Source organism: Nerophis lumbriciformis, linkage group LG04, assembly GCF_033978685.3.
Source record: "Nerophis lumbriciformis linkage group LG04, RoL_Nlum_v2.1, whole genome shotgun sequence".
NCBI lineage: Eukaryota > Metazoa > Chordata > Actinopteri > Syngnathiformes > Syngnathidae > Nerophis > Nerophis lumbriciformis.
Genome location: NC_084551.2, coordinates 62,186,036 through 62,195,000, shown reverse-complemented (window position 1 = coordinate 62,195,000; position 8,965 = coordinate 62,186,036). Strand labels below are relative to the sequence as shown.

The 8,965-nt window shown below is 36.8% G+C and overlaps 1 protein-coding gene across 2 annotated transcripts in view; it reads right to left on the bottom strand.

Annotated features, from left to right (window-relative positions):
• The window catches only part of fam110d (family with sequence similarity 110 member D), a 181,216-nt gene that overhangs the window by 72,314 nt on the left and 99,937 nt on the right, over window positions 1–8,965 (bottom strand). Inside the window, exon 1 of one of the 2 annotated variants that reach the window (XM_061958738.2) lies at window positions 4,058–4,179. The exons of the other annotated variant lie outside the window; for it this stretch is intronic. The gene's annotated coding sequence lies outside the window, so the exon portion shown is untranslated. Of the gene's footprint in view, window positions 1–4,057; window positions 4,180–8,965 lie in introns of those variants that run through there. 2 annotated transcript variants of the gene reach the window in all.

Here is an 8,965-nt window from a genome sequence, read left to right as displayed (position 1 = left end):
CGTACCAGGGAAGAGTTAGGAGCCCAGGTCAAGATGGGAATGACCTTTGAGGGCAATGACATCATGGATTATTGACTAATTGCAAGATGTTTGGAGAATACCAACGTCGGAAGGCAGAGGAGTCATTTCTGTGACTTCACCCAGGCGTGGAAATGAGTCTGGTTTTCAAACGTGGATAACTAGAACTGACTAAATGTTAACAGGCTTAAAGGTACACTACAGGGATATTCGACTACATCGTGAAGAGGGCCGCGGTTTCAAGGGCCCAGGGGCCGGACATTGAAATGTGGATGTACAGGTTATATTTCTTTGAGACTGTTTACTTCATTGCAAAGTAAACACATCTTTCACACTGCACTGTCAATAAATAATAATAATGATAATACATTTTATTTGTAAAATACACTTTATATTGAGTAAACAATCTCAGAGTGCTACAGTGTATTAAAATAAATAAATAAATAAATAAAAAGATAATAAAGAAATAAAAAAATAAAAAAACTAGAACAGCCAAATAGCTAAAACTAGTATGCATATATTAAAAAAAAGGCTTTTTTAAAAGCATCCACAGTCTGTGATGCCCTCAGGTGGTCAGGGAGAGCGTTCCACAGACTGGGAGCGGCGGAGCAGAAAGCATTAGTCTGCCCTCGCTACTCCTTTCCGGCGTGTGCAGCTAGTTAACAGCATGAAGAAACAGAAGCTCCAGTTCTTGTTGAGGATTGATGTTAAAGTTAAAGTAGCAATGATTGTCACACACACACTAGGTGTGGCGAAATTAGTCTCTGCATTTGGCCCATCACCCTTGATCACCCCCTGGGAGGTGAGGGGAGCAGTGAGCAGCAGCGGTGGCCGCGCCCGGGAATAATTTTTGGTGATTCAACCCCCAATTCCAAGCCTTGATGCTGAGTGCCAAGCAGGGAGGTAATGGCTCCCATTTTTATAGTCTTTGGTATGACTCGGCCGGGGTTTGAACTCACAACCTACCCATCTCAGGGCGGACATTTCTTTTTTTAAAGTATTTTCCTTCCTTACTTCTTTACACTTCTTTTTATGTTTCTCTGAAAATATAAACATAACATAAGAATAACAAGAGTATAACCGCCATTGTGTATTTTACATAAATAAAATAGAAGGTTTAGTGTTAATATATTCACACAATAAATACACATGTTTACACGTATAGAAATGACACAACATTCACACACCAAACATTGTATGTGACTTATCACTATTAGTGTTGTCGCCCTCTACTGGTCACTTTCAGCACTACATGTATTAAACCAGGTGAATGACAGTCACTAACTCGTGAGTCATTGTTTTCATATTATTTAACTTCTTTTTACACTTGAATGACAGTCACTAACTAGTGAGTCATTGTTTTCATATTATTTAACTTCTTTTTACACTTGAATAACAGTCACTAACTAGTGAATCGTTGTTTTCATATTATTTTACTTCTTTTTACACTTGAATGACAGTCACTAACTAGTGAGTCGTTGTTTTCATATTATTTAACTTCTTTTTACACTTGAATGACAGTCACTAACTAGTGAGTCATTGTTTTCATATTATTTAACTTCTTTTTACACTTGAATGACATTCACTAACTAGTGAGTCATTGTTTTCATATCATTTAATTTCTTTTTACACTTGAATGACAGTCACTAACTAGTGAGTCATTGTTTTCATATTATTTAACTTCTTTTTACACTTGAATGACAGTCGCTAACACTAACTAGTGAGTCATTGTTTTCATATTATTTAACTTCTTTTTACACTTGAATGACAGTCACTAACTAGTGAGTCATTGTTTTCATATTATTTAACTTCTTTTTACACTTGAATGACAGTCGCTAACACTAACTAGTGAGTCATTGTTTTCATATTATTTAACTTCTTTTTACACTTGAATGACAGTCACTAACTAGTGAGTCATTGTTTTGATATTACAGCAATTAACTTCTTTTTACACTTGAATGACAGTCACTAACACTAAATAGTGAGTCCTTGTTTTGATATTACAGCAGTTAACTTCTTTTTACACTTGAATGGCAGTTATTAACGTAATGGGTATGGTCTTGGTTTATTTCAAACCTGCATGCAATTACAATATGGTACAGCACAACATTATAACAAGTCTGAAAAGGAGCAGGAAGAAGCAGAGCTGATCTAATCCTCCAGTAGCGTAGTAGACCTAAGTATTCATTAAGTACCACCATAATGACACCATTAAAACACAGTAGCGTAGCGGGCTTAAGTCTTCATTAAAAACAAGGCAGAGGTTTTATTTAACAAGTATATTTAATAATTTGGGCCACTGTAACACTACACACAGTTTGAACAGTAACACTGTGTTTGACATATTTAGTTAAGGGAATCTTTGGCATATCACAGTTTTCTAATATAGACAGTGTCTAACTTCTTTTTACACTTGTATGACAATCAAAATGTTAGTCTTTATAAAGTCAAGCCTGATTTATTTGTCACATTAGCGACATTAACGTTAAAAATGGAGTCATTATAATTGTGTTATTTCATACGGTATTAATACTGTAGGCAGGTAACTTCTTTTTACACTTGCATGAGAGTTACAAATATTAACATGTTATGACAACAGTTATAAGTTATCTTCTTCCCACTCCCTTTCAGGCACAACTGGACAATCATGCATTACATACTATACATGACCTTTGGCACTATATTCATTTATATTATTATGTGTTGTCAACTTTGTACTTTTTTTTTTTTATGTCATTGTTTGAAATAAATGATAAAAAAATGAAAATGTTATACACAAAGTTTCCTGTACAGGTAGAAGCTTTTATGAGGGTCACAGCTTGACACTGGAACAGATTACGATTGGAATATTTCTTTCAACATTTGACATGAATGAATTGATGAATTGATTGTTTGACCTGGAATAATAATAATAATAATAATAATAATAATAATAATGATAATAATAATAATAATATTAACAACAACAACGATAATAATTATAATAATAATAATAATAATAATAATATTAACAACAACAATAATGATAATAATAATAATAATAATAATGTTAACAACAACAACAATAATAAATAATAATAATAATAATAATAATAATAATAATAATAATAATAATAACAATAATAATAATAACAATAATCCATCCATCCATTTTCTACCGCTTATTCCCTTCGGGGTCGCGGGGGGCGCTGGAGCCTATCTCAGCTACAATCGGGCGGAAGGCGGTGTACACCCTGGACAAGTCGCCACCTCATCGCAGGGCCAACACAGATAGACAGACAACATTCACACTCACATTCACACACTAGGGCCAATTTAGTGTTGCCAATCAACCTATAATAATTAATAATAATAATAATAATAATAATAATAATATTAACAACAACAATAATGATAATAATAATAATAATATTAACAACAACAACAATAATAAATAATAATAATAATAATAACAGTAATAATAATAATAATAATAATAACAATAATAATAGTAATAATAATAATTAATAATAATAATAGTTATTTTATTTCAGACCCAGGGGGATCCATATCCCAGAATTAAAAACATACAACAACCATGAAACACAAATTAAATAAATACAAGCACAAATTACATAAATAAAAAATTGTATAAAAAAACAAACACTCCACAATATTCAATGTGCAGCATAATGTTTCACTGATGGATAGCTAAGTATGGACAGTAGTTAGAAGCACCTTAGTGGCATGTAAAAAGTTAAATTATGAATGAATAATACATTTATAATGGTCAGAAGTTATTACTTTACTTATAATAACTTATTACATCTGTACTGATGTTCATCAGCAAGGTCGACGGATTTAAACTCATAAAGCCAAATCCCTTTAACGCAATATAAAACTAGTTATTATGTATACGAAGCCCTCATATCAGCCTCGTTAGTCTCTAGTCCAAATGTCAGCAGGAGAATAAAAGGTCGCCACTCAAGCAGCAACAATTGGCGGACAACACGTCAGGTCCGTGAACGCACCACCACCACAAATATGACGTCGTGCTTACCTTCGTGTTGGCCTTTTTTTAATCCTCTCCTACTTGCAAACCATCCTGCAAAGCGCGGAGTTCTCTCGTAGTGCGTGGATGTGTGCGTGGATGTGTGTGTGTGAGTGACTCTTGCACTGCACTCTGCTGCGTGGACTTGGCTCTCGTGTAATGAAGCTGGGAGTCCTCGCACACGCACTGACGACACACTGAGAGAGAGAGAGAGAGAGAGAGAGAGAGAGAGAGAGAGAGAGAGAGAGAGAGAGAGAGAGAGAGAGAGAGAGAGGCGGGGGAGGGGGCAGGTAGGTGTGTGTGTGTGTGTGTGTGTGTGTGTGTGTGTGTGTGTGTGTGTGTGTGTGTGTGTGTGTGTGTAAAGTGACTCCCACGTGTAGTGAGAGCAGTGGGGTGTTCAGGGAGGGGATCAGCAGAGGTGGGTAGAGTAGCCAGAAATTGTACTCAAGTAAGAGTACTGTTACTTTAGAGATTTATTACTCAAGTAAAAGTAAGGAGTAGTCACCCAAATATTTACTTGAGTAAAAGTAAAAAGTATGTTGTGAAAAAACTACTCAAGTACTGAGTAACTGATGAGTAACCTGTTCGTTTAATGATGTCGGCAACAAATAATGCACAAAAACATAAAAATAGCAATGAGCATATTCAGAGCCAGGAATATCTCTTAAGCAACTAAAACAATAATATATATTGAATAACAATACATTAACATAAAAAAAATGAAGGCAAATTGAGCCGCAATAACTTAACAGCACCATAGGCTCAGTAGGCAGAGATTACGAAGGAAAATAACAAGTTAGCCTTTACGCAAACCATAAACTGATAGGTGTGGGCTGCACCTGGGAACACACTGTGCACTTCTGATTGGTGTTTGAATGCATGTGTGTGTGTGTGTGTGTGTGTGTGTGTGTGTGTGTGTGTGTGTGTGTGTGTGTGTGTGTGTGTGTGTGTGTGTGTGTGCGCGCGAGGCTGCAGTGCATTAATAAATGTCCCCACACATTTGACAGTGATTCATAGCAGGGAAGCTAACATCAGCCTACGGTGACAGCCAAAATATCTACTAACGTTACTTCATACTTGCCAACCCTCCCGGATTTTCCGGGAGACTCCCGAAATTCAGCGCCTCTCCCGAAAACCTCCCGGGACAAATTTTCTCCCTAAAAACTCCCGAAATTCAGGCGGAGCTGGAGGCCACGCCCCCTCCAGCTCCATGCGGACCTGAGTGACGTGTTGACAACACACAACAACAGCGTCTACCGTAAAGCAGTCCGTCTGCCGTAAACAGCAATGTTGTGACACTTTTAAACAGGACAATACTGCCATCTACTGTACATGCGTATGTGACCCACCCATAATGTGTCACGTTTTTGTGTTGATTTATTTATTTTATTTTGTGGTTTGAATTCGTTTTTGGAGCTGTCATTACACATTTATCAGTATTCACATTGGTCAGTAGGGGCAGTAGGGCGTTTCTTCCCAATTGAATGCTATCACCTGCAGACCGGAAGTGTCTTGTCATTCTGATGAGAGCGACCAGTCTGTGAACAATTGAAACGTCCTGTGTGCTTTTTCCTCCTGTATAACAGGTTAGTTTTGGTGAATCAACTCACTGAATAATATCCATGTGATCTTTATAAGTTTAAGTACACATTCTGATGGTGGAGCCTAACTCTAAAGTGTTTGTGAGTTGTAGTTTGTATTTGTGAATGAATCCAGTGCACAGCTGCAGTAATCAATACAAAATGGCGACGTGAGTGCGCAATGTTTATATAGGAACTTCTGATCCTAATTCAGACTCCCAAATTAGAGCTCCCGTTTTCTTATTGATTTTATAATGTATATTTGTATAATGTGTGTGTTCTGAAATAGTGACAGAAAATAGAACAAGGATGGACAATTCAACCCTTAACTCAACAATGAGTAGATGAGTGTTATGTGTGTGTATATGTGTAAATAAATGAACACTGAAATTCAAGTATTTATTTTATTTATATATATATATATATATATATATATATATATATATATATATATATATATATATATATATATATATAAAATCTCCTGACGATTGAGGGTACCCCCCTCATGAAACAGGCCTGTAGAGATGAAATAGTCTTGTGATTTTTTTTCCCCACACATACATATATATATATATATATATATATATATATATATATATATATATATATATATATATATATATATATATATATATATATATATATATATATATATAGCTAGAATTCACTGAAAGTCAAGTATTTCTTATATATATATATATCTTAACCACGCCCCAAACCACGCCCCCCGCCCCACCCCCGACCCCGACCCCCACCCCCCACCTCCCGAAATCGGAGGTCTCAAGGTTGGCAAGTATGCGTTACTTACTGCTTCCTCAAATTTGACGTTGAGTTCATGTAAGCTTAAGCTTGTTAATCATGTGACCGCCTGGCTCTGTTTGATTGGTGAAACGCAGGCATGCGATAGATCCTACTTTGAAGGTCTGTCTGACAAAGCAAAACAAACAAAGCGTGCATTAACAGATGGATAAAAATCAGTAGCGAGTAGCGAGCTGAATGTAGATAAATGGAGCGGAGTAAAAGTAGCGTTTCTTCTCTATAAATATACTCAAGTAAAAGTATGTTGCATTAAAACTACTCTTATAAGTACAATTTATCCCAAAAGTTACTCAAGTAGATGTAACGGAGTAAATGTAGCGCGTTACTACCCACCTCTGGTGATTTGGGAAGAATAGTTGTGGGGGTGAATAAATGACACCCTCAAGTAGGGTTGTACCCATACCAATATTTTGGTACCGGTACCAAAATGTATGGGGGGCGATGTCGGTGGTGGGTCGGGGGGCGTGGTTGGGGGTGTGGTTAAGATATATATATATAAGAAATACTTGACTTTCAGTGAATTTTATATATATATATATATATATATATATATATATATATATATATATATACATATATATATATATATATATATATATATATATATATATATATATATATATATATATGTATATATATATATATATATATATATATATATAAAATTCACTGAAAGTATATATATATATATATATATATATATATATATATATATATATATATATATATATATATATATATATATATATTATTACATATATATATATATATAAATAAATAAAAGAATTGTCCATCCTTGTTCTATTCTCTGTCACTATTTCAGAACACACACATTATACAAATATACATTATAAAATCAACAAGAAAACGGGAGCTCTAATTTGGGAGTCTGAATTAGTATCGGAAGTTCCTATATAAACATTGCGCACTCACGTCGCCTTTTTGTATTGATTACTGCAGCTGTGCACTGGATTCATTCACAAATACAAACTACAACTCACAAACACTTTAGAGTTAGGCTCCACCATCAGAATGTGTACTTAAACTTATAAAGATCACATGGATATTATTCAGTGAGTTGATTCACCAAAACTAACCTGTTATACAGGAGGAAAAAGCACACAGGACGTTCCAATTGTTCACAGACTGGTTGCTCTCATCAGAATGACAAGACACTTCCGGTCTGCAGGTGATAGCATTCAATTGGGAAGAAACGCCCTACTGCCCCCTACTGACCAATGTGAATACTGATAAATGTGTAATGACAGCTCCAAAAACGAATTCAAACCACAAAATAAAATAAATAAATCAACACAAAAATGTGACACATTATGGGTGGGTCACATATGCATGTACAGTAGATGGCAGTATTGTCCTGTTTAAAAGTGTCACAACATTGCTGTTTACGGCAGACGAACTGCTTTACGTAGACGAAAACTTGACTGCTGTTGTTGTGTGTTGTTGCCGCGCTGGGAGGACGTTAATGAAACTGCCTAACAATAAACCCACATAAGAAACCAAGAACTCGCCCTCCATCATTAGCTGTTTATATTGTGGGAAAGCGGACGTGTGAACAGGCTGTCAACACGTCACTCAGGTCCGCATGGAGCTGGAGGGGGCGTGGCCTCCAGCTCCGCCTGAATTTCGGGAGATTTTCGGGAGAAAATTTGTCCCGGGAGGTTTTCGGGAGAGGCGCTGAATTTCGGGAGTCTCCCGGAAAATCCGGGAGGGTTGGCAAGTATGTCTTTTAGTAGTAAGTAAACAAACAAAGACTCCTAATTAGTCTGCTGACGTATGCAGTAACATATTGTGTCATTTATACGCCTATTATTTTGTACACATTATGAGGCCGGATGCAGCTGGGATAGGCTCCAGCACCCCCGCGACCCCGAAAAAGGGACTAGCGGTAGAAAACGGATGGAAGCTGTAAAAATGGATTTTTAATCTTCTTGTTCATTTACTGTTAATATCTGCTTATTTTTTGTTTTAACATGTTCTATCTACACTTCTGTTAAAATGTAATAATCACTTATTCTTCTCTTCTTTGATACTTGACATTAGTTTTGGATGATACCACAAAAAGGAGGAGTTCAAGTACATCGGAGTCTTGTTCACGAGAGAGGGAAGAGTGGATCGTGAGATCGATAGGTGGATCGGTGCGGCGTCTTCAGTAATGCGGACGCTGTATCGATCCGTTGTGGTGAAGAAGGAGCTGAGCCGGAAGGCAAAGCTCTCAATTTCCCGGTCGATCTACGTTCCCATCCTCACCTATGGTCATGAGCTTTGGGTTATGACCGAAAGGACAAGATCACGGGTACAAGCGGCCCAAATGAGATTCCTTCCCCGTGGCCTCCTACCGGTCGGACGTGCCCTAAACACCTCCCTAGGGAGGCGTTCGGGTGGCATCCTGACCAGATGCCCGAACCACCTCATCTGGCTCCTCTCCATGTGGAGGAGCAGCGGCTTTACTTTGAGCTCCTCCCGGATGACAGAGCTTCTCACCCTATCTCTAAGG